This window comes from Canis aureus, chromosome 12, assembly GCF_053574225.1.
Source record: "Canis aureus isolate CA01 chromosome 12, VMU_Caureus_v.1.0, whole genome shotgun sequence".
In the NCBI taxonomy this organism is placed as follows: Eukaryota; Metazoa; Chordata; class Mammalia; order Carnivora; family Canidae; genus Canis; species Canis aureus.
The window spans coordinates 37369484-37395510 of NC_135622.1; the positions used below are offsets into that span (position 1 = coordinate 37369484).

The 26027-nt window shown below is 35.0% G+C and overlaps 1 pseudogene; it reads right to left on the reverse strand.

The window, feature by feature from the left end:
* Nucleotides 1-1876: 1876 nt before the first annotated feature.
* On the reverse strand, nucleotides 1877-22874 carry LOC144324551 (ATP synthase F(0) complex subunit C2, mitochondrial pseudogene; annotated as a pseudogene).
* Nucleotides 22875-26027: the final 3153 nt, after the last annotated feature.

Consider the following 26027-nt stretch of genomic DNA (forward strand, 5'->3'; position numbering starts at 1 on the left):
GCCTGATGTGGGACTCAAACCCGGGACTGTAGGATCAGGCCTTGGGCTAAAGGTGGTGCTAAACCACTGAGCCCGCCAGGCTGCTCAAAATGCATTCATTTAAAGAAGAAAGTGGATTGCTTCTCATAAAAGTAGGATTACTTAATGGAGGGGAACCAACAATAGATTTTGGTTTCCCACAGAATGAGTTGGATTTGTGGCTCCACCATGGCCTAGCCACTTGTGTTTCTCTCAACAAGATGTTTCTTCATCTCTGCTACAATTTATTGATCTATAAAATGGAGATACCTACAACATCCTTTTCCTAAAACCATTAGGAGGTTCAAGCAAGATGGTAAAGTAAAGCCTACTTGCTTGCCTATTAGGTAGTGACTAAAGGGTAATTGTAAAAGACATGCAGAAATTAGACTTTTAAAATAACTTAAAGCCATTAAGTTTAACAAAAAAAAAAAAAAAAAGGAAAGGAAAAAAAAGAATCTGTGGGGGGCCTGGGTGGCTCAGTCATTTAAACATCTACCTTTGGCTTGGTCATGATCCCCCAGGTCCTGGGATTGAGCCCTATGTCAGGCTTCCTGCTCAGTGGGGAGTCTGCTTCTCCTTCTCTCTCTGTCCTCTCCATGCTCTCTCCCTGTCTCCTTTTCCCCTCTCACATATGTTAATAAAATCCTTAAAAGAAAAAAAAAAAAAGAATCTGAAGCCCAAAAGAATGAGATGACTAGTTTTCTCTAATGCAAAATCAGGAATAGGAGCCAAGCCTCTCAACTCTGCTCAGAATTCTTTGAACCTCAAAAGAGTAAATAAAGGACTTTACCTCATGTATAAGTTTTTTTTTTTTTTCTCAATTTAAGAACTTAACAATTCTAGTATCTTCAGTTCTTTCCATCTGTTTAAAGACATGTCTACTGAAAGTGGCTATTACCAGACTATCTTCTCAATCTTTGGTATATGTCACAATTATAAATACACATAACTATAAAAATGTTTTCTTTCTCTCAGATACTGACAATAAATGGATCATCTTGGACAAAGAAAAAAAAAAGTAGAAAGTAGTAGCAAGCATAGTCCTGTCTGTGCTCTCAAACCAATTGAATCAGAGGAATCATTTGTCTTGCTTCTTAGAGCTAGAATGTCTGCTTATTTATGTATTTGACAACAGCTGTAGATTAAAGTAAGAGGTCAGGGGAACCACAAAATATTATGAAAAATAAAATTAAACCCAAGCAAATGCAAAGCAAACTTTGAAAGCAAACGAACCTTCAACCTAGCTCAGTTGTCCATCAGCAGCATCCCTGAGCCAATCACTTGCTTCATTTTATCAAGACAATGAGAACACAATCTGTCAAGCCAACCATGCTGATCTTAATTAAGGGTTTTCAAAGAAAGCAGCCCTTGGTACCTGGACTGGTCCTGGCAGAGCATGGACTGAAATGAGCCTTGTCATATTTTATTGTTTTTGTATAGCCAAGATGGGCACTCAATGAGAATGCAAGTTATTTAAAGGCAGAGGTCTTAAAAATCTTTTCAGAGTATCTAGCATATGACTGAACACAGAATTATAAAATGAGAAAAAGAAAAGACTCATAGCTGAATTGAACTGAAACATGGCTCCTAAGACTATTAACAACAAGAGTAAAGGGATTTTAAAATACTTTGTTATCATTATTTCATTTTTTATTTGAATAATAGATGTTACCTAAAAATAAGCCTTAACTATTTAATCTTTTTTCCTTATTAATAGAGTATATTTATTTGTCTTCCCTCTGTCATATCCTGAGCCAATCACTTTCCCCAGGCTGCCTGGGGAGGTAGAAGAAAAGGAACATAGAGGGCCATTGAGACACAGGACAAAGACCTATGGGAGGTAGAGACAGCTCCTTCACGTGGCAAAGAGGATGAGAATCACCACCATCAGACAAAAGATCTCCATGGCCTCCAAGAAGGCAAATACCCAGAATGGTATAGGAGAAGAACCATTGCTTCAGAAAAGGGTTCCTGGCATAATCAATGATGAGGCTAGCAAACAATCGCAGTTCCAGCCCAAGAGCCAGCCACCCTTACCATGGCAACCCCAGCCACAATGAACTTGGATGCTATATCCCTTGAAATGGTGCTGGTTTGGAAGTGGCAGCTGGGAATACGTGAAGTCAGGGGATGTGGGGCTGCCAAGATGCTGAGGCCCTCATCTGTCAGTGTCTCCAGTGGTTTTAGCACCACTGCAGACAGTGTGCAGCTCAACAGTTGAGAGGTGCTCCTGACCAAGAAGTGCGTAGAGATGAATCTTGCACAGGCATACATTGTCAGGGGATGAGGGGCTCTTGCAGGAGACTTTCTCCCAGTTCAGAGAAGACAGAGCTATACTTCATATTTTTCAAGCTGACTCAGCTCTGAAGTTATAACAGCAAAAACTCCGAACATTTTCCTGGAAAGAAAGGAAATAATATTTTGCAGTCTGAGATACCAACACTGTTTTGATGGAGTTTTCTTTAATAATGTAGTATATAAGATTCATGATAGTATAAACAAGTTGGCAAATGGCAGAAATCTAGACAAATTTTTTAATGTAACAAGACTGTTTAATGAACACTAAAGGCAAAGGCTACAGGAGCTCAAAGGAAGGTGGCAGCAAGGGCTGCCCCAAAGCAGAGGAGGATAGCCCTTCTCAGAAGTTCTTATCTTGCTAAGGACTCGCACTGTCCCACTGTACTCTTCAGAGCTTCTCAGAGGAGATTCTTTAGATTTTACTTGGATAAATATAAAATAGGTAAAATTCTAAGAATGGAATATGGATATTCCCTTTACTTTCCTTATTATCTAACTATACACCAAGCTGAATAAAAAACATAGTTAATAGTGACACAGGGGAGCTTGGTTCTTGTCTCATGGAGTCGAAGAATGAATCTTATGGACAACAGAGAGTGAGTTCTATTAGGTGGAGATACAGAGAAAGCTCTCAAAAGTGAGAGGGGTCCCGACAGGGTTGCCACTGAGGGCTTTCATGGTCTGTCTTTTATAGGAAACTGTCTAGGGAACTTGGTAAATTTCTTGTCAATATCAGGGTGGATATTTAGAACAAACATGGTGGACTTATAACTATCAGAATAACAAACAAGATGATTTTGTAAATATCATGAGCCCAAACAAGGTGTTCCCTTCTTTCTGGTTAATATCTCCTCCCTAACATTTCTCTATAACTGGGATTTCTGTAAGCCTAGTCAGGTAGCCCATGGCCTTGAGAGCCTTGTCTGTCTTAGTTTGAGCAGGGACTATTGATAACACTTTAATGACATATTTCTGTGATTACTTAGTAGCCATTAAAGGAGGATACTCCATAACATTTTGGAACTAGGGAGCCAGATTTATTTTTTTCTGTTTTTTTCTGTCTTTTCTGTCTTATCTCTGTTTTCTCTGGATGGGTAGGAGCCTGACTCTGGGGCCTTTTCCTTATCTTTCCCTGTCTATTCCCATCTGCCCCTAACTCATTCCTACATCAACGAGACCTGCAAAAGAAGACAAAGACTGATGAAAGAAGTGCAAATAACTTATAAATACACATAACTGGGATCATAGGCTTCTAATTTCTACCTCTACTTTTCTTCTCTTTTGCCTGTGTCTTGCTATATTTTCATTTATCTTCTTAGATCCAACTTTAATACTTTCTAGAATGTGGCATAATATAAATTTAAAATAAGAAAATCACATATAATCAAAGACCACCCTATTGAAAAATATACTGTTATATGTGTTAGTGTTTCTCAAGCTTAATTTAACTCATAGAACTTCTTTAATGTACATTTGTAGTATCTTTATTGATATCCATTTGTAGAGCCTTTATTAATGAAAGTGCATATGCAGATAAGTGCACCTATTATAAATGTACAGCTCAATGAATTTTTACAAAATAAACATTTCTGTAACAACACCAACATCGAGAAAAAAGAAATTTACTAATCTCTTTTACTAACAAATTACTAAGAAATTAGCACCCTAAGAAGTGCTCCTGTTCTGTCTTCCAGTTTCTGCCCCAACAAAGGTACCCACTGTCCTAACATTTATCACCATAGTACAAGATGGTCTTTTAAAATACATTATAAAAATGGAATCATATCATATTTTTCTGTGGCTTCTTTTGTCCAAAATTATGTTTATATAATTGTATTTACGTTATTCATCATATAAACATAAAGTCACAAATTCTCTGAATAAATGATCATTCAGGTTATTTGCAATTTGTAATTGGGCTATTTGTCTTTTTTGTTGTTGAATTGTAAGAGTTCTTTATATATTCTAGATATAAGTTCTTTATCACCCAATCTTCAGTGTGTCTTTTAGCTTTAATTTTTTTTATTCCAATATGATTAATATTGAGCTTTATGTTAGTTTCAAGTGTACAATATAGTGATTGAAGAGTTCTATGCATTAGGTAGGGCTCATCACAATAAGTGTACTCTTAATTCTCTTCAGCTATTTCATCCATCCCCCTACCACCTCCCATGTGGTAACCACTGGTTTGTGTCTTTTAGCTTTCTTTTTTTTTTTTTAAGATTTATTTATTTATTCATGAGAGGTACACAGAGAGAGGCAGAGACACAGGCAAAGGGAGAAACAGGCTCCCCAGAGGGAGCCCCACATGGGACTCTATGCTGGATCCCAGGATCACACCCTGAGTTAAAGGCAGATGCTCAACCACTGAGCCACCCAGGTGTCCCTGTCTTTAACTTGCTTGATGATGTCCTTTGTAGTACAATTTATTTTTAATTTTGATGGTCAATTTATGTATTTTTAGGTTATTTTTTATTTTGTTATTTAAGCTTTAATACTATATCTAAGGACTCTTTGCTAAATCCAAGTTTATAAAGACTTATTCTTATGTTTTCTTCTAAGAGTTTTGTAGTTTTAGTTTTTACATTTAGGTCTTTTATCCATTTTGAGTTAATTTTTGCATATGGTGTGAGATAAATGTCCAATCATACCTTTACATGTGGCTATCTGGTTATCTCACTAGCATTTGTTGAAAAACACTATTCTTTGGGGCACCTGCGTGGCTCAGTTGTTAAGCATCTGACTCTTGATATCAGCTCAGATCATGATCTCAAGGTCCTGAGATTGAGCTTCACTTTCCACTCTGCATTCAGCAGAGTCTGCTTCTTTGTGTCTCTCTCTCCCTCTGCCCCTCCCTCCCTTTGTTGGTGCATGTTCTCTCTCTCTCTAAAATGAATAAATCTTTTTTCAAAAGAAAGAAAATACTATTCTCTTCCTATTAACGGTTTTGTCACTATTGTAAAAAATCAGTTGACCACAGATATGTGGATTTATATATGGACTCTCAATTTTATTCCATTGATTTATATGTCTTCCTGAGCAAGTACTGCAATGTCTTAATTACTGTTGCTGTAAAGTAAGTTTTGAAATCAGGTAGTTTGAGTCATCCTACTTTGTTCTTTTTTAGGATTGTTTTGGCTTTTCTGGATCCCTTATAACCTATACAAATTTTAGAATCATCTATTAATTTATACAAAGAAGTGAGCTGAAATTCTGATAGAAATCTCAGTGAATCTGTAGATCAATTTTTAGTACAGTTTTACCATGTACAGTTTTAGTACAGTTTTACCATGTACAGTTTTACCATGTACAATGTTAAGCCTTTTAATCCATGAACATAGCATGTTTTTCCATTTATTTATATCTTTATAAATGTATTTAGCAATGTTTTGTAGTTTCCAGAGTGTAAGCTCTGCACTTTTTTTTGTGAAATTTATATATTTCTTTCCTTTTAATGCTATAAATGGTATTGTTTTCTAAATTCAATTTTTTATTTCAAGTATATAAAATACAACTGGTTTTTGTATAATAATCGTATATCCTGGACCTTTGCCATAATCATTATTAGTTTTAAGTTATTTATTGGATTACTTTCTATGTATAAAATCATGTCATCTGAGAATGGAGATTTCATTTTACACTTTTTTAAATTTAAATTCAATTTGCCAATGTATAGTATAACACCCAGTGCTCATCCCATCAAGTATTTTTTTCTTCCTCTCCATCTGGAGACCTTTTATTTCTTTTTCTTGCCTAGTTGCCCTAGCTAGAATCTCATATACAATTTGAATAGAAATAGCAAGAGTGCACACTCTTTGTCTTGTTCCTAATTTTAGTCTTTAATCATTAAGTATGATGTTAGCTGTGGAATTTTAGTAGGTACACTTTATAAGGTTGGGGAAGTACCTTGTATTATTATTTTTTCTTTTTTAGTGTGTTTTATCATGAGAGAATATTGGATGTTATCAAATGTTTCTTCTTTGTCTATTGAGATGATCACGTGAGGTTGTTTTTATTTTGTTTTATTTTGGTTTTTGTGTGTGTGGTTTTTTGTTTTTGTTTTTGTTTTTGTTTTTTTGCCTATATGTATTACGGCATAATACATGATGTATTACATCAATTGATTTTTTGGGGTGTTAAAATAATCTTGTTTTCCTGGGATATGTACCACTTGGTCATGGTATACAGTTATTTTTGTGTGTTTCTGGATTTGGTTTGCTAGTATTTTTTTGAGGATTTTTATATCTCTAAGATATAGTAGTACATAATTTTATCTTATGGTGTCCTTGTCTACTTTTGATACCAAGGTGGTACTAACACCATAAAAATAAATTGGGAAGTGTTCCTCCCCTTATCTGTTTTGGAAGAGTTTGTGAAGAACCAGTATTAAATGGTAATTAAGAGAGAATCATTTACAAGATAGAGGTTAGAAGTACTGTTTTTGATAAGCTAGTTTTTAGATAGGATAACATATCCACAATCTTCTTTTATTCTTGAGACTCCTTTTGATTTTTTAAAATAGTTTTAGAAAGGTGGTTTTGCAGATAGTAGCAGAATTAATTTTTTGTTTTCAGTTGCAATTTCCTGATGCCTAGTGAGATGGAATGTTGAAGTATGCTAGAAACAATTTTCTCAACACTGACTGAGACTTAATATCCAGGTATTAGTTCTAAAGTTAATTACATACTTTGATAGGTTTTCATTGTTTCTGTTATGCTGTTGTTGTTTCTCTGTTTGGAGAGGGAGTTGTTTTGTTTTTCTTTTTTGTTTTTTAAGGATATAAGACAAGGTTACAGTATCCTCCAGAAAAAGATTTGCAGGAACACGGTTCTAAAACTATTTGGGTTTATTATGCAGTACAGGGATGGAGAGTGCACACAATGTGGAAACATGGAGCATCTCATTAAGAGGACATTAGAAAGAATTTATTACAAGATTTGGGCTGTGAGTAGGTGTTTTAGGAGAGGGTTCAAACAAGTGAGGCTTTGGTCTGAATTGGATGCTTTCAGGAACTGTGGCTGGTTCGATGATTGAGTAAAAATTCTTACTAAGAAAGAGAGAAAGGTGAAGAGTAAATCTAAAGCTGAGGTAGGTGGGTGTTTGATCTTTTAGGGTTTGCACAGTGGTGTTGTTTTTCTTAGTCCACTTCATGAATTGTTCTTGTTTTTGTCTCACTTCATTATAGTCACAGAATAACCTTGTCTGGATTTGATACTCTGTAACATCATTTATGTCCAGCAGGAGAACACAGTGGCCTAGCTGTAGGTCAGTTCAACTCCTAAAAGCATCAAGGTCTAGCTGTCTTAGTCAAGCAAGTCCTGAATTTTTAGGGGTTAATTTTCCTTTCCTCACAGATGAACTATATAATAAATGGCACATTTATTAAAAAGTCTTCTGGGTCATTAAAATAAAATCAAAGGACCATGGTGATATAATTAAATTTGCAACATTATATTTTATACATTAAAACAAAGTAACTACTCTATGCTACTCTTTCTTTTCCTCATTGTTGTGCTATTGTCCTCAATAAAAAAAATATGTAAAGCACTGCATGATCTAGCGGGGAAGGCTGAGGGAAAAAATACTAAGATTGTGACTAGATTTCATGTTTGAACAATCAATATAATCCAAAATGTGGTCTAATGATTATAATCCCTCATGAAAAACAATTTGTCACTGAAAAGCAATAGCTTTCTAATAATGTGACAAATATTATTTCTAAACCTCAAAAGTCAGCAATTAAGTTTGAGATCCTCTATTTATATTCTAATCTTTCACTAGCTTCTACACTATCCATTTACTAAGTTTCATGTTAACCTTGGAGATTTAAAGGATACTCTTTGGAGTAAATCAGCTGTTTGTCCTTCAGAACAGTGAATTCCACTTAGATACAGACTCATGGGAAGATCTGCTTTTAAAGCACAGCCAGTGTATCATAATTTGCATATTCCTTTATTTCTTTTTTAAAGAAATGTGCTTATTTCTATTCATATTATATTATGAAAGTAACCTGGTATCAGCATTACTGATGAATTTTTATCACTGGTGAAAAAAATATATTTGCCGATGTAAGCTTAGAGTTTGGGTTCACTTCAAAAAGGCATGCTACATGCAAGTTACAGATCAATGTGTGTAATGAAGCAACTCCATACATTTGAAATGATGTTAGATAGCCTGAGCATTTTTTTCCCCTGGTTAAAGTTGCATTAGATAGCATATTTTTTGCACGCCAAATAATTCGTTTTTAAAATTAAATTTATTTATTTATTTATTCATGAAAGAAACAGAGAGAGAGAGAGAAAGAGGCACAGAGACATGGGCAGAGAGAGAAGCAGGCTTCATGCAGGGAGCCAGATGTGGGACTCCATCTCAGGTCACCAGGATCACGCCCCGGACCAAAGGTTGCGCTAAACCGCGGAGCGACCCGGGCTGTCCACACCAAATAATTCTAAAAGGCTACTTAATGGTACTGGTTTGCATTGTCAAAATAATTCTAAATAATACATAAAATTAATTTAAAAATCCACTGACATTTTTTAAAAGTATAAGTACATGCTCTTGAGCCAAAGTTATTGGGCCAATATTCCATCATATGTATAATTATGTTTTATAATATTAATTCTGTTTGGGCAAATGACTCTGCTTTACTCTTACTTATGCAAGATTGAATTAGCTATTCATAAATTACTCTTCTATATAAGTTGTAGATACTGAACCATCATTATATACATACTTGATCATGTAATTAAATAAAACTGTAGGATTCAATAAGCTTATGCATTTTTTTAAGATTTTATTTATTTATTCATGAGAGACACAGAGAGAGAGAGAGAGAGGCAGAGACATAGGCAGAGGGAGAAGCAGGCTCCATGCAGGGAGCCCAATGTGGGACTCAATCCTGGGTCTCCGGTTCACACCCTGGGCTGAAGGCAGCACTAAACTGCTGAGCCACCCAGGGATCCCTGAGCTTACGCATTATTTTGAAATATATATTCCCAAGTTAAAAGGATATGCACTTATTTTGTCATTACCTTTATGGTAATCAAGAGTACACTAGCTTCATAAAATGAACCTGGCATCTTTACCTCGTTTTCTATTTTGTGAAACAACTTGTATAACATAGGAGTTTAATATTACTTGAAAGTTTATATGAACTCACTTCAAAACCTTTTGGTCTTGGCTTTTGTCTTGTTTTGTTTATGGCTAAAGGGGAAACCTTGGCTACTATTTAATTTTGCTTAAAATTTATTGTTAAGTTTTGGAACAAGACATTTTGACACTATGTGTTTTTCCAGAATTGATATATCTTTTCTAAGTTTTAAAATTTGTTAGTATGTATGGGAGCTTACATATGACAATGAAAGTATTAAAAATAGTAGGAATAGGACAAATAATTTAGTAGGAGGGGTTAAATAAACTATTTCAAGGAGAAAAATAAAAATGGATGCCTACTTAACAGTACATCCAAAAGTGGCTAAATGGATTAATTATCTAAATGTGAAAGATAACTATCAGATAGTAGAAAAAACAAACTTGGAGATCTTTATGATCTATAGGCAGCAGAGTACTTTAAAAACAAAACTTCAAAGTCAGAAATCATAGGACAAAAAATTTATGATTGTCATTACATCAAATGTAAGGATAGTTCTTCAGTGCAGGACACAGTGGGGCTTCTCTCTGTGTAAGGTGTGTAAAGGAAATAGAGATTCAATATATTAAAAAATAAGACATGGAATCTTGTTATTTGCAATAATGTGGATGGAGCTAGAGTGTATTATGCTAGATGAAATAAGTCAGTCAGAGAAAGACAAATACCATATGATACCACTCATATGTGGAATTTAAGAAAGAAAACAGGTGAACGTGAGAAGTGGGGGTGAAAGGGAGGTGGGAAATAAACCATAAGGGACTCTTACAATAGAGAACTGAGGGTTAATGGAGGGAGAAGTGTAGGGAATGGACTAGATAGCTGATGAGTATTAAAGAGGGCACTTGTAATGAGCACTGGGTGTTCTATGTTAAGTGATGAATCACTGAATTCTACTCCAAAAACCAATATTGCACTGTATATTAACTAACTAAAATTTATATTTAAAAAGATAAAGGATATCTATCTTTATATCTTTTTATTGATATTTATCTTTTTATTGATATTTATCAATAAAAAAACAGATAAATAAGAAGACATGTATGTTAACATAAAGAGAAGCCAAGAGACATTTTCCAAAACCCACAGTAAATATAATGTTTACTGGAAAATGTTAGAAGTATTCTTTTTAAAATGAGAGTTAAGCAATGATGCCCAGGAGTTTTATTTGGGATTACAGGCATACAACATTGAATACAACAAACTAAAATCCCAGTCCTCATGGGGCTTTTGACAGATTGGACCTTGTGTCTTGAACCTGTATCTAATGGGGAGATGTTAGTCAAAGGGTACATACTTTCAGTTATAAAATGATTAAGTTTTGGGGATCTAATGTACGGCATGGTGATTATAGGTAACAATACTACCTTGTTTACTTGAAATTTGCTAAGAGAGTAGATCGTAAATGTTTTCACCACAGGAAAAAAGGTAACTACAAAAGGTGATGAACTAATTAACTTGATTATGGCAAACATGACATAATGTATATGTATATTAAATCATAATATTGTATACTTTTAATAAACTATCACATTGTACAACCTAAATACATTTTTATTTGTTCATTATACCTCAATAAAGCTTAAGGGAAAAATGAAAAGTATATATATTTTTTAAATTTTGTTTAAATAGTACTAGAAAACCTGAATTTTATTGTTTATATCTAGCAAAATTTGCAGAGACTTTTTTCAAAAACTTACCATTATTTTGATAAACTGGTATACAAGGAAATGATTAAATAAGCACACATGATGGAACAATGGGTAAAGAATCCACCGACTAATTTAGACTGAGTATCAAGTACATGTTGACTTAAAGTAGTATTCTTTTACAGAATCTATTATAATTTAGGGTCTTTTTTTCCCCTTGAATGTTCATTCTACCTTTTCTGACTATAGCCTGATTAAGTCTTACCATATGATTCTAAGAAGCTGATTTTCAGAAAGGATATAAATCAAATAAACAATTTTTAAAATAAATTAGTTAATTTAAATTCCATAAGATTCAGTGAATCAGAAAATGTTAATGGATCTTTTTGTTAAAATACAGCTCGGCTATACATTGGGTCATCGAGTAATAAAACCTGTATTAAAGTAGTTCTATGAAAAAAAAAAAAAAAAAATAAAGTAGTTCTATGAGTATTAAACATCCAGATTCTTCTGTCTGAGATTATATCATATCTAGAAAGAAAGGTAACACTTTGTTCTTTTAAATAAGCTTAAATAATATTGCCTGATGAGTAATGAACAGAGGAGATACAGTAATTATAGTTTTTAATCTTTTTACCATTGAATTAAACTTATCTTGTTAATTTTGACCTTTAGGCATAACGTAGAAAATAAAGCTAATGTTTAAAAAAAACATAAGATAAATGAGGGATCCCTGGGTGGCGCAGCGGTTTGGCGCCTGCCTTTGGCCCAGGGCGCGATCCTGGAGACCCGGGATCGAATCCCACGTCGGGCTCCCGGTGCATGGAGTCTGCTTCTCCCTCTGCCTGTGTCTCTGCCTCTCTCTCTCTCTCTGTGACTATGACTATCATAAATAAATAAAAAAAAAAAATTAAAAAAAAAAAAAGATAAATGAGTCACCAAAAATTAGATTTCATTGACTAATGTGGTTTGTCACTGTTAGTATAACAAACTAAGGAAAAATTGTTCTACTATTAGGGAAACATTTTTGTTTGGGACATTGTTTCTACTTATTTTGAACATCAAAAAGTGACACTGACTGTTTGGCTGAATTAACTGAATAATTGCTATCAGATGATGTTCACGTTACCTACGATTGGGAAGAAAAGAATGTACTGATTTTTTTTAATCCAATAGATTTCTGTTTTAACTGCTCTGATGTTTTAGGAGAAGCCTATTGGAGATATTTAAAATCTATACTGAATTGTGAGACCTCAAGTCTAATTAGTGATAAATCTCAGTATCTTAAAATAAATGAACAGCTTTAATTCAGTGTTTCCAATGTACACGCTAGTTTTTTTGTTTGTTTTGTTTTGTTTTGTTTTTTTTACTTGATACAGAGCTCATTTGCCTATATTTTAGTGAAAGCTTTCTGGTACATTTTGTCTTTAACATTTCCCACATACGTATTTCTTTATAGTTCATTGGAATGGTTGACTATGATTTCTCCTATCATGGTTACAAAAGAATGGGAAAAATTAGATGCACAGAGATTATATGAAGACAAACAAAAAGCTACAATATATCACAGTGTCAGTTAAAAATCAATTGTAAAATGAGATCCAGAGAAACAGAGTGCATATAATCAATACCAGAAAGCCATTATATCAGTAGTTAAGAACTAGTTTGGATGCCTTATAAGATCTGTAATTTAATATACAGCAGAGAAACTGTAATGATTAAGAATTCAGATACCATTTTCTTGACTCAACAAGGGACTTTAACAAAAAAGGTCAAGTTGAGGTGCCATAAAAATGTACTTTCCTGGTAGTCCAAAGTACATTAATTTACAGTTACATATGGATCTGGAAAATTCTAATTTGGAGGAGTGGGTATGAAAGTACGACAATATATGAGACATGACAAACTGCAAAAAGGCGATTTGCTCACCTCCTCCATTGTTCTAGCATCTTCTCCTTCCTCCCTTGCATCTATATTGTTCACATAAGAGGTGTCACATTTTTATGTAATCAAGTTACTTTAGCCACAATTAATGGACCCAATGAATGGCATCTGATGCAACCTTTATCTTAAAATAATAATTCTTTTCTCTAGGATTTGTGGACTTGGAATTTTAAAAGATTCAAAGCAATCTCTTAGGTAACGGAAGCTAGAAAGATATAAGATCTGTTAAGTGTAAAGTTCTTAGATTCCATGTGGAGAAAGTAGGTATGTGTTGACAGCAAAAGGAATAACGCCAACATGCTTAGTGGAAAAGACTTTACTCCCCAGGAGCAGTTCTCTTGGCCAAGGATGCTTATCTAAGCTTCTGCTTTCAGAGTATTGAAACCACATCATTCCTCTACTGGTATCCAAAATTATCAGTGAAAAGTTTTAATGATTGTATCCTTTTCCAGTAAACCAGCAGGGGTACATCTGAATGTGTTTCTAGTTTAATAAAAGTAAAAACTCTATCTCTTGGTTTCGCCTCCATCAAAGGCCTGTGAACCAAAGGATGATCTAATGTATAAGAATAAATGTAGAAGGTCTCAGGTGGTCCTTCTTGTTCTTTAAAGCCATATTGCTATCATTGAAATTAGAATCAGCAGGGAGCTAGTGCTGCTATGGGGTTAAAAGCATCACCCCATACTGGGTAATCAATGGGTATTAGGTCAAGTTATGGTCTTGCAGTGTTTTGCTGGCTGAAAGTACTGTAGGTGAAAGAAACACAGGACAGCTTACTTACAAATTGCACTTTATATAATACATAGACAAAGAAAATCCTTACAAAGAGACTTTAGAGTTGCCTGGCTTTTCCTAATTTAGTACTTGAAGGCATTTAGAGGTCATATCGACCATTGAAAAGATGGACTAGGAAAGAATCTAATGCTTGATTGCAGTCTTATATTGAATTTTATTAAATCTAGAGAGTATTTCAGTTAAGTCAGTATGAAAATATAAAAAATAGTTCAGATGACTTTCTGTGAATGGAACTCTGGGGGAAAAAAAAACAAACAGTTTTCTGATAGGAAGAAAAACAATTTCTTTCCAGGCAATTTCACCACCATAAATGGAATTGCATTTAGCATTTCCTTCTTCAGATCCTATAGTCTTTGAGGAAGGAAATGTTTCCAGGAAATGAAACAAAGATATTTCTTGGCATAAAATTTCTTTCTCTCTTTAATGTAGGTTTTCATAATTCATATAGATCATAACTGTTCCAAATCAATTTAACCTATAAAAATGTTCAACTAAAACTCTGTTATATAGTTATGAAAATATTTATATCCATGGATATCAAAATAATAAAATCAAATTTGTATGTGAAGAAAATACTCAAAAGGTATGAATTCTTGGCAGACTAAATGTTTAAAGTAGTAATAGCTCTATGTACCAAAAAGAAAACCAAAATCTTGTTGTACGGTTGAATATTTTTAATACAAATAATCAGACCTGTGATTGATTGGGGAAAGTTGCCATGTGTCAGCTGCTTTGTCTAGTTCATTTCATGTACATTGTCTAATTTAATTCCCACAAGCTTAAAAAGTACCATTATTCCCACTTTATAGATTAGGAAAGAGAATGTGAAGTTAAAGAAATAACACTTGCTTTACAGCCCGCCTTTTCAATAAGCATTATTTGAGTACTTGTTCTATGTACACTATATGATGTGTGCAATGGAATAAATAATAGTCAATAACAGTCCTTTCCAGTAAAGAATATGTTCCAGAAGTTGCACAGCATCTATCACTGGCGAGAATTGAACCTGGTAGTATGGGACCCAACATCCTTGATCTTTGTGCAATGCTATACCATCTCCCTCCCACTTTCTCCCTGCCCCATCCACAAGAAAATTAAAACACAAAGTGTTAAATGAAATAATTGAAATCAGACCTAACTCTAAAGGAAATTTCCCCATATTGCTGCACCGGTATGTGGGATCTTTTGGTTTTAAGAGAATAAAAGGTCAGCACTAAGGCCAATGAATCAAAAATCTTCTGTCAGGTTAGACAAGCAGTGTGCAATGGGACCTCTGATAGATGGGAACAGAGAGAAGGCATTAGATCATTTGCTCCCTGAGCAATTTCCAAAATATCCTTTTCCTAAGTTCTTAACCTGGTGTATGCAATTCAAAAGGCATCATGATCTTGTAGACCTTTTCCAATTACAGATTTCATTTTTAGTCCCTGAATCATAAAAAAAAAAAAACCTCCCTTTTTATTTCCTGACCAATTCTCGTCCATATCTAAACTCTCTATAAGGTACCATGTTATCTAAAAGGTTATATTCTTTCTGAAGTAAATTTTCTTTGAGGTCTCTTGTTAATTTTCTTTCCTAGCCTAAATCCCATTTATTAAAAGTGTTCCAACAGTGGAATAGCTCTTCTAAAAGATCCTGAAGAGGATAATTTTCATATAGATAAAATGGCTAAAGGAAAGAAATATAGAACCCTAGTTCTGTTGCCTCTTCAATTAGATTGGCATGGTCTACTTAGTTGTAATCTATTTAACTGCTTGCAAAGCTGTTATAAACCCAAACACCACAAAATGAAAACTAAAATTTGCAGAATTTGTGACTTAAACTGTGCTCTGCATCTAAAATATCTTCAGTGTTTTATACCATAAGTGTCAAAGCAAAGGAATTTTTAAAAATGCGTTAGCTTTCATTTATTGGAAGTTTAGTATGTGTCTGGCAATGTTCTATTTTGTATATCAATTTAACCTTTGAAAATTCCTAGGAGATAGAGCTTATTATTCCTATTTTATTGTGTTTATTTTTTATTATCTCTATTTTAAAGTAAAGAAAATGAGGTGAAAGAGAAAGGGATAGCTTGCCAGATTCCCATAGTTAAAAAGTTATACAATTAATATTTAGTCTATAGACATATTCATCATGGGATGATAATGTTTCAACAAAAAAGATAATGTGGTAATTTCTGCGACCCTGCGTAAGACCATGAAAAACTAAAGTCTGTTGAGGCCATGTCTAGATGCCCATCTGCTTTCACTGTTTTGGCTGAAATAACTGCCAATCCCTAATATATTAGCACACCAAGCTATCTGGTTTGCCAGTTTAGAAAATGCACTAATTATAATTAACCTACTATTTCAGCCACTTATTTCTTATTTTATTCAGGCTATAAATATGATTTATTATACAATTTTAGTATTTAGAAAGCATTGCCTTGAATTATTAAATTAAATTTAATATTACTTAATCTGTCCCTTGCACTTTATGACTTTTAATTAATTGCCCATTATTTTTTAAAATTTTATTTCATCAAAAATAAAATCTTTCCTTCCAAACATATAAAAATCAGCCCAGTGCCTGTTACACAAGTGCTTTTAATTTATAACCTTAGTAACCTAAAGTCCTGGATCCGGATCACTTAATAAATTCCATTTCTAAACTTAATCATGCTTTTAGTAATACTGTGACATATAGGAATTCCTAGCAAATTTTGTTCTTTAAATTTAGAAACTATTGTAGCAGCTGCATCACTTGCCATCAGGGAAATACAAATCACAACCACAGTGAGATACCACCTCACACCAGTGAGAATGGGGAAAATTAACAAGGCAGGAAACCACAAATGTTGGAGAGGATGCGGAGAAAAGGGAACCCTCCTGCACTGTTAGTGGGAATGTGAACTGGTGCAGATACTCTGGAAAACTGTGTGGAGGTTCCTCAAAGAGTTAAAAATAGACCTGCCCTACGACCCAGCAATTGCACTGCTGGGGATTTACCCCAAAGATACAGATGGAATGAAACGCCGGGACACCTGCACCCCGATGTTTATAGCAGCAATGGCCACAATAGCCAAACTGTGGACGGAGCCTCGGTGTCCATCGAAAGATGAATGGATAAAGAAGATGTGGTCTATGTATACAATGGAATATTACTCAGCTATTAGAAATGACAAATACCCACCATTTGCTTCAACGTGGATGGAACTGGAGGGTATTATGCTGAGTGAAGTAAGTCAATCGGAGCAGGACAAACATTATATGGTCTCATTCATTTGGGGAATATAAATAATAGTGAAAGGGAATGGGGGGAAGGGAGAAGAAATGTGTGGGAAATATCAGAAAGGGAGACAGAACATGAAGACTCCTAACTCTGGGAAACGAACTAGGGGTGGTGGAAGGAGAGGTGGGCGGGGGGTGGGGGTGATTGGGGTGGCGGGCACTGAAGGGGGCACTTGACGGGATGAGCACTGGGTGTTGTTCTGTATGTTGGCAAATTGAACACCAATAAAAAATAAATTTATTATTTAAAAAAAAAGAAACTATTGTAGCATCTCTCTTCAAAATGTTACCCTTATAAAGAGAGATAAGATTTTTATCCCTAGCTTTTCTCTTTCTACAGACTGTGGCTTTTAGAATAACATGCAAGTTTATACTTGTGATTGCCTTAGTCAAAAGGTACATTTTTGACACAGTGTATTTTTCAGGGGAGCCATTCGATTCATTTTTGGTTTAAAAAAATTAAAAGAAATCACTAATCACTATATCAATCCATTCTGTTTTTTAAATAGCTGCATTGTGATTTGGAACAGTTCTGTGTGACGATAATAAAAAGTTCCCACCCCTTTCTATCCATACCCATATACCAACCCCCACACGCATACATACATAAACACAAATGTGTACAAACATGTACAAATGCAACTTTTATATTCAATGAGAGTTCATTCCCACTTTATTTATGTATTTGTGTACATATATATATGTAAACAAAACTAAATTATTTTATTATTTTTTAAATATTGATTTAGAATACAAGTAAGGAAAGAGGCAGAAGGAGAGGAAGAGAGAGAATCTCCAGATTCCCTGTAGAGCACAACATGGAGCTCAATCCCAGGACCCTGAGATCATGACCTGAGCTGAAATAAAAAGTCTGATGCTTAACCAGTTAAGTCACCCAGGCACCCCAGAAAACTAAATTTAATAGAGCCATAAATACACATGAAGTGGTATTCAATAGGTTAAAGAATGCTGCATATTAAATACTATAAACCACATCCAATCATATATTTAAAGGCAAATAATGTCCAATGGCCTCCCCCTTCCCTTTCTCCTGATCTACAGAGCCTTTGGTGCTAGTCTTACACTACGTCTGAAACCCTTGTTTGTAAAGCCACATTTCAACTCTGTAAGCACATGGAATGAGAGAAAAAGTAGAGCCTGCAAAACTGCAGTGATTATAATTTTATAATGTTGGCTTCCCTGAGCCTGTCTCCAAGAACCATAATTAATGCAATACATCCGTTAGCTTCTCTCAGGGGTAAAAAGAAGGATCTAATTGAAACCTTGTAAAGCAGCTTCACAAGTGAAATGGAAAGAATATTGGCATTTATCTTCCAGTCCCACCTTTCTGCAGTCACAGATTATTAATGCTTCATAAAAATGTTGTAAACCTTCATGCTAATATCATTACAACTGATTAATTTAGGTCAATAATGACAATTGAATCTTTAATTGGTAATGTTTAATAGAATTTCTTTTCTGGAATGAGAAGCTATGGATTCTGAAAATGACTCTACAATTAGTAATAGTCATTTTATGATTCTGAAGAACTTCTAGACCAGCATATATAAACTTAAGACAGAAGGAATATTCCATATTCTAATGAGTAATAAGTTGATTTATATAAAGCCTAGATAAAATAAGCTAACTCATTCTTCCCCCAGACTTGGCTGTGTTTGGCATCACTCTGTGAACCCTGTAAGCAATGCAGGTGGGAGTCTTAGTTTTAATTATGAAAAATAGTACCTGTTTTTTCAACTGCCCTCCTCTAGTCTTTCTCTTCCTCCTTCTCCAATTCCTTTACCTCATACTGCAAAATAGGAAGCCTGTATTCTGAGCTCTACTTACAGTGGTTTTTTTTTCCAGAATATTTAACTGTTATTGAGGGTTTTTTTGCACAGATTTAAATCTCTCATACCCAGTAGGTAGTATCATCAAAGGAGTTACATTCGGTTACTGTAGGAAGTATTTGCTGAACATCTACTATATGCTGAACTGTATATGCTTGACAATCAGGCTTCAGTGTATAGACAGACCTAAGCTTTCTCTTCATGAAGCTTATCTTCATAATCATTCAGTTTATTGTCTAATATCCAATGACTTCCTCATTGACCTATGGGTTGTTTTGGAGTGTATTTCCAAATACATGCGAATTTTCTAGCCATTTATTTTTTGTTATTGATTTCTAGGTTAATTTTATTGTGGTAAGAAGATCTGTCCGCTCTGATTTTAATGTTTTGAAGACTGATGAGATATACTCAAAATATGGTAAATTTTGTTAAATAATCCATGTGAACTTGAATGTTTATGTAATTGTATTGAGCAGTGTTTTATGTATTTCTATTAGGTCAAGTTTATGAACACTGTTTTCCAAGTTTTCTGTATTTTTTATTTTTGTATTTTTCTACTTGTTTGATCAGTTGCTGAGAGAGGCATATTAACTCTCCTACCCTAATTATTGTCTATTTCTTGTAATTTTTTCCCTTTATTTGAGACTCTATTATTAGGTATATACAAGTTTAGAATTTACCCTAAATTAAATTAAATTACCCTAGTGAATCCAATATTTTGTTATTATAAAACGTATCTCCTTATTAATATTAATTTCTTTGGAATAAAGTCTACTTTACTCGCTATAAATCTATTGATGGAGCTAAACCAGCTTTCTCTTGGTTAATGGTACATATTAACGTTTTGTGTTAAATAACTTTTCTGTATCTTTCTATTTTAAGTATATCTCTTATATGCATAATATAGTTAATGTTTAAATTTAAATCCCTCTTTAATTGATTAGCTAATTTACATTTAGTGCAACTACCACTGTTTTGGGTTTAAGTCTACCATTTTATAATTTACTCTCTTATCTAAACTACATTGCTTTTTCTTTCTTTTCTTCTTTTATGTTGATTAAATTTCATTACCCCATTTTTCCTTTTTTTGCTTGATAGTTACTCATTCTCTTTATTGTTATTTTATGGTTATTCTAGATATTACATTATAAACTTTGACTTAGTGAGTTCCTATATAAATATATGCTTTAATTGGTGATTATGATGTAATTTTAAAAAGCATTTCACATCCTAATACAATAGTTTTTTACTTATATATATATGCATTTCAATGTTTTAGCTATATTTAGTGTAAAATTTTTGAGTGTTAGGAATAGATTATTTAAGCATAAAATATTTGTTTTTTTTTTAAAACACTTTTATTTTTTTTTAATTTTTTTTTGAACATTTTTATTTATTTATGACAGTCACACACAGAGAGAGAGGCAGGGACATAGGCAGAGGGAGAAGCAGGCTCCATGCACCGAGAGCCCGATGTGGGATTCGATCCCGGGTCTCCAGGATCGCGCCCTGGGCCAAAGGCAGGCGCCAAACCGCTGCGCCACCCAGGGATCCCTATTTGCATAAAATATTTGTATGTGAGAGTAAAACAACAGTACACAAATTGTTGTGAAAGTCAGGATTAGATCTAATTTTTTGTCACAGAGCAGGATACTGTAAGCCTTGTTTATTAGCTGTCAAAAATCCAAACTATGATCTTAATTTTCATTTTTATAGGAATATTCAGTATCCTGTCAACAGTTTCAAAGTAAATAAGACAATCCCAGGATATTTAAAATTAAATAATTACAACTTTAAAAATTATAATAATAAATATTTTTATATGGTAATAAAGAATAATTTTTAGAAAGTTTTTGATTAAAGAAAAAAAAAACCTTTGGTATGAATTTGATTATTAACCTATAGCTTTCTATTAGGCTGATAATAGGAATCTCCCAGAAATATTACCATGTATTCTAGTGTACAGTTGAGGGTACAGTTTTTTAACTTTTCCCTAAAGGATTTTCTTAATATAATATTATTTTTGGAGAAAGGCAAAAGAATAGTATAGCAGATGCTCCTGTTGCTCAGTCTGTGTTCTCTCTACCTCATCATTTGGTGGATTACTGCATAGTAATAGTGCCTAGCATCTGAATCTCTTTGTCTCAAGATAAGTCTCTGTGGAAGTTTAAATAGCTGAACTATAGCCTTGTGGCTGAACTGTAGTCATAGTGAGGTAATGGCTCATAAAATAGCTCTCTACCAAAAATTGATCTGAGTTGGTATACAAATACCCCAACTACTTCATCCATTAGGGACAATAACTCTGAGATTTCCTCATGTAGTTTAAGTCCCAGTTGGCTATGATGATCATTTGTTTGGTAGTATATCTTTTATTCACTCATTCCCCTCCCTATCTCAATGTCTACTTTGTTATTTGTTTCCTGAAATATCTCACAAATAAGCTATGATACTCGCATCATCTAGGTATAAAATTCTGGAGGAACCCAAATTAAGACAATTGGTACTATAAGTGGCTTAAGATGCAGATCTTCAAGATAAAATTTTGAAATTGCATCACTCAGTGGGCAGATGCTTCTAAGATCCCATTGCTAGTAGTAAGTAGGGTAATGAAAACCCTAGAAATGTTGTAGCATTGCAATAACCAAGTAATGAATTATGATACAAATGAAATAAAATGCACTGGCTTATGTAGTATCTCTAGACATAGTGGACAATAATTATTATGGGAGTGGCAGAAATTTTCGGTCACTAAGTAATTAAAAAAAAAAAACTGAAGGTCATGTCATCTGGTATGACAAGGCAGGCCACCATTAAAGAGAGTCTCCCATCCTGCAACTAGTATGCACACTGAACTGAAAATCAGGCCCCCAAATAAAGGTATAGAGAAAGCTAAATTCACATCCTGACAAGTCTTCTATGCTCAAATCAGAGCTCTGGTAAGGAAAGAAAGGGACTTCAAGAACTTAGAATGATGTATCTACATAGAATGTTTGAGAACCTTGAACCCTGAGATTTCCTATAACTCCCTGAGCTGGCAGAAATGGAACATTCTTCTTGTCAGACAAGAACAGCATCCCTTCTTCTGGAGACCATGCAAAGACTTCACCTGAGGCAGATATCTTGTACAGACATTGTTTCTTTCTCTTCCAGAGCTGCTCCTAATTTCCCTCATTGCTTCTATAACAATAATCATGAGTAAGACTCAGCCTGGTCCAGCTGATAGTCCAACAGCCTTATCCCTGTCATATCAGTCAACTATTGCTGCATAACAAATTACAAACTAGTGGCTTAAAATAACAGACATGCTACAGTTTCTATGAGTCATTCTAGATATAACTTAGCTGGATCATCTTTAGTTTCCCACATAGCTACTATCAAAGTGTCAGGCTTCAGTGTATAGACAGACCTAACATTTCTCTTCATGAGAGAAGAGACTCAACAGGAGACTAACTGGGGAAGCAAATTCTTCCAAGCTCATGTAGTTCTGGGCAGCACTCAGATCCTGTAGGCTGCTGGACTGTAATTTCGTAAGGATATTGCCTGTCTTGTACAATAAAAACAACAACACACATATGCAACACAGAAACCTTAAAAACATGTGATCAAAAGGCTGATGTCAGCTACCACAATGCAAAATCATATCCATGGATCAATTTCAAGAGAGTTTATTCCAGAAGAGGCTGCATCCTCTTGAGGAATACTCTATAAAACAAAACAACTATACATAATAGCAAATTTCATAATCTGCCCTCAGAGGATCCTAAAGAAGTATATCAGGACCCACTTTTATCATGTGAAGCCTGTTACAAAGTCTGGGCTAACAGTATATTGAACCCACAGTGTCATCATAGACCTCTAGGTAGGATGCATAATAGATGGAATACTGACCATTAGTCATCTTGTCGTGGATCTGGTGATTCCAAAGAGCCCTTACCTCTGACATTTCTCAGTCCATGAATGCATAATCAGGATGCATATATTGGTTGACAGGGCTCCAATAAGTGAAACCCAACCTGCATAAGACTGCAATAATGGTAGGAAAGTTCAAGTGGAAGCCTCTGAAACTGCTCGTTTCCAAGAAGGTTAGCAAATTAAAAGCAATGCTGTAGCCCAGGTAGGAGAGCAGAATGGCAATGGCAGAAGCCTGAAGGATATAATGCTGGTGGTTTTTATTTTCACCCTATATAATTGATGAGTTTACATAACTCCTTCCTTAAAAAAAATGGATCATGGCAAATTATAGCAAGTAGCATACACTTAACCAGGTGTTATTTCCAATTACAGCTGCTGTGCCAGATGTGTAACTTTACTAGAACAGATCGATACAGCCTTGAACATTTGATATACAGTTATTGATCTGGCAAACGTGCTTTTTACCTCCAATACTAATCAGGAAAGAGGATTAGAAGGAGTTTATATTTACCTGGAATAGATGGAACTATACATATTTAGTCTTGCCCCAAAACAGCATTAACTCTACTAATTTTAAACAAATATCATCAGAAGGAATTCAGATCACTTAACCACTATACACAATATATATAGCTGGCTCTCTATATTAATTTTATTTTATAGAATTTACAATGATGTTTTCTAAAGTAATTGAGAAAAGGGATGTCAGGGCCCATGGTCAAGAAGAATCCTGTCAAAAATCTAGTCAGACTGAGGGGAATGTTAAACTTGTCATTGTCAGGGCTCACAGAGTGAGTGATCTATTGTCCATCCATCCCATATAATATAACCTAGGATCAAGGAACCCATTTTACAGCAAACGAAGTGAACAACGAACATAGGAGTATGCAGTTCTCTATTCCCAGACATACTTCATCATTTAGAGGCCGCTAGCCTAATCAAATGTTAGCATGGCCTCTTGAAATGCAGAACCGAGACACCAGATTGCGGATGGTGCCATTCAGAGTTGATTGCTACCCTCCAAGGTGTGGGATATAGTTGAACCAATGAATCATATGGTCTTATAACTCTTATAGAATGAATAAATCAAGAAACAGAAGATAGAAATAGTGGTTCTTTTCCCCATACTTCCAGGTACTCACATTAGGATTTGTGCTTCCTATGCTTATAACTTTCAGCTCTGCTGGATCAGAGTTTCTGGTTCTGGTTCCCAGGGAGGACTCTTATAATAGGTGAAATGGTAAAAGTTTCAGAAAACCTAAATGCAAAACTGCTACTTGATTGTTTTGGGTTTCTCCTGACTGACATGTCCAGAAAGCAAAACAAACAAAATGCTACTTTTCTAGCAGGAATAATAGAATAGATTATCATGAGGAGTTAGGACTGCTGCTACATAATGGAGGTAGGGAGAGTTATGACTAGAATTCAAGATATTCCCTGGGCAGTCATCATCTGGTGCTTCTATGATGAGTGATATTCATTAATGGGTAATTACAAGTATGACTTACAAGGGCTTATTATCCAGTTACACAGATCCCTAAAGGACCAAGGTGTATGTTGACTTATTGGGAAAGACCAGTGAAAAGGCTGCCTGAGAGTGAAGAGAATATAGAATCACAGTTTGGTGAGGGAGAGGAAATGTGTTAGTTTCTTTCCCTTCTCCATCCATTATATTTTTTCAGTGAACCTGTGACTGGCCACCACATGAAAAATAGTGATGATTTTGAGTGACTTTAACATGGGATGTGGGAGGATATGTCCAAGGAAAGTAAATGTTGCAGAAGCTCTTGGTCTCCACCCATGTCCCTAAGGCCTTATTATTTAAGTACATACTAATTGATTCTCAATTGCAATCTTATCTCTTGGCCCAAAGGTTTTTTTTTATGATTTCATTTATTTATTCATTCATGAGAGACAGAGAGAGAGAGAGAGAGAGAGAGAGAGGCAGAGACACAGGCGGAAGGAGAAGCAGTCTCCATGCAGCAAGCCTGATGTGGGACTGGATCCCAGGACTCCAGGACCATGCCCTGAGCTAAAGGCAGACACTTTAACAGCTGAGCCACCCAGGGGTGCCAGCCCAAATGTTTATCTGGAACCTTTTCTGCCCTTGTCACAGCAGGCAGCATGTGACAGAAAAATAACACTTCTAGGATCAGTCTTGTACCGCCAACTCCAAGAGCTGATTTAAAAACACCCCAGCTCCCATGGTCCCAAAGGGAAACGTCACTGAGCCCTATAATCTGCAATGGTTCCCAGACTTCTAGTTGTCCACAGTGGCAACTTCCTTGATTGAATCTTTGTCTCAAGGTTTGCCCTTCAGAAAATTTAAATTAAAACAGACAGGCTTTGAGATCAAACTGACTGGGGTTCTAAACTTCATTTGGAGGGACGCCTGGGTGGCTAAGCAGTTGAGCGTCTATCTGCCTTTGGCTCAGGTCGTGATCCCAGGTCTGGTGATCCAGTACCGCATCAGGCTCCCTGTAGGGAGCCTGCTTCTCCTTTTGCCTGTGTCTCTGCCTCTCTGTCTCTGTCTCTCATGAATAAATCAATAAAATCTTTTTTTAAAAAATGCATTTGGAAACAACTCTTTGCAATATATTTCCCTTCTTTTTTCTTCTTCCCATTTCTCCCTTCCTTCATTTTGCAAACAAAATTTATGTTAGAACATAATTCATTTTTGCAACTTAATATTGATAAATTCGTAATAACATTAGCTGGTAATTGTATAGCAATATTCACTTTAAAGAATATTTACCAAGTATAACTTGATAAGGTATCTATTTTTATATCCGGCATATACTAAACTCTCTTTAAAGAGTCTGCTTTTGGACAGCCCCGGTGGCTCAGTGGTTTAACGTCGCCTTCCGCCCAGGACATGATCCTGGAGACCGAGGATCGAGTCCCACATCCAGCTCCCTGCAAGGAGTCTGCTTCTCCCTCTGTCTCTCATAAATAAATAAAATATTTTTTAAAAAGAGTCTGCTTTTTTTTAATTTATTTATTTATGATAGTCACAGAGAGAGAGAGGCAGAGACATAGGTAGAGGGAGAAGCAGGCTCCATGCACCGGGAGCCCGACGTGGGATTCGATCCCGGGTCTCCAGGATCGCGCCCTGGGCCAAAGGCAGGCGCCAAACTGC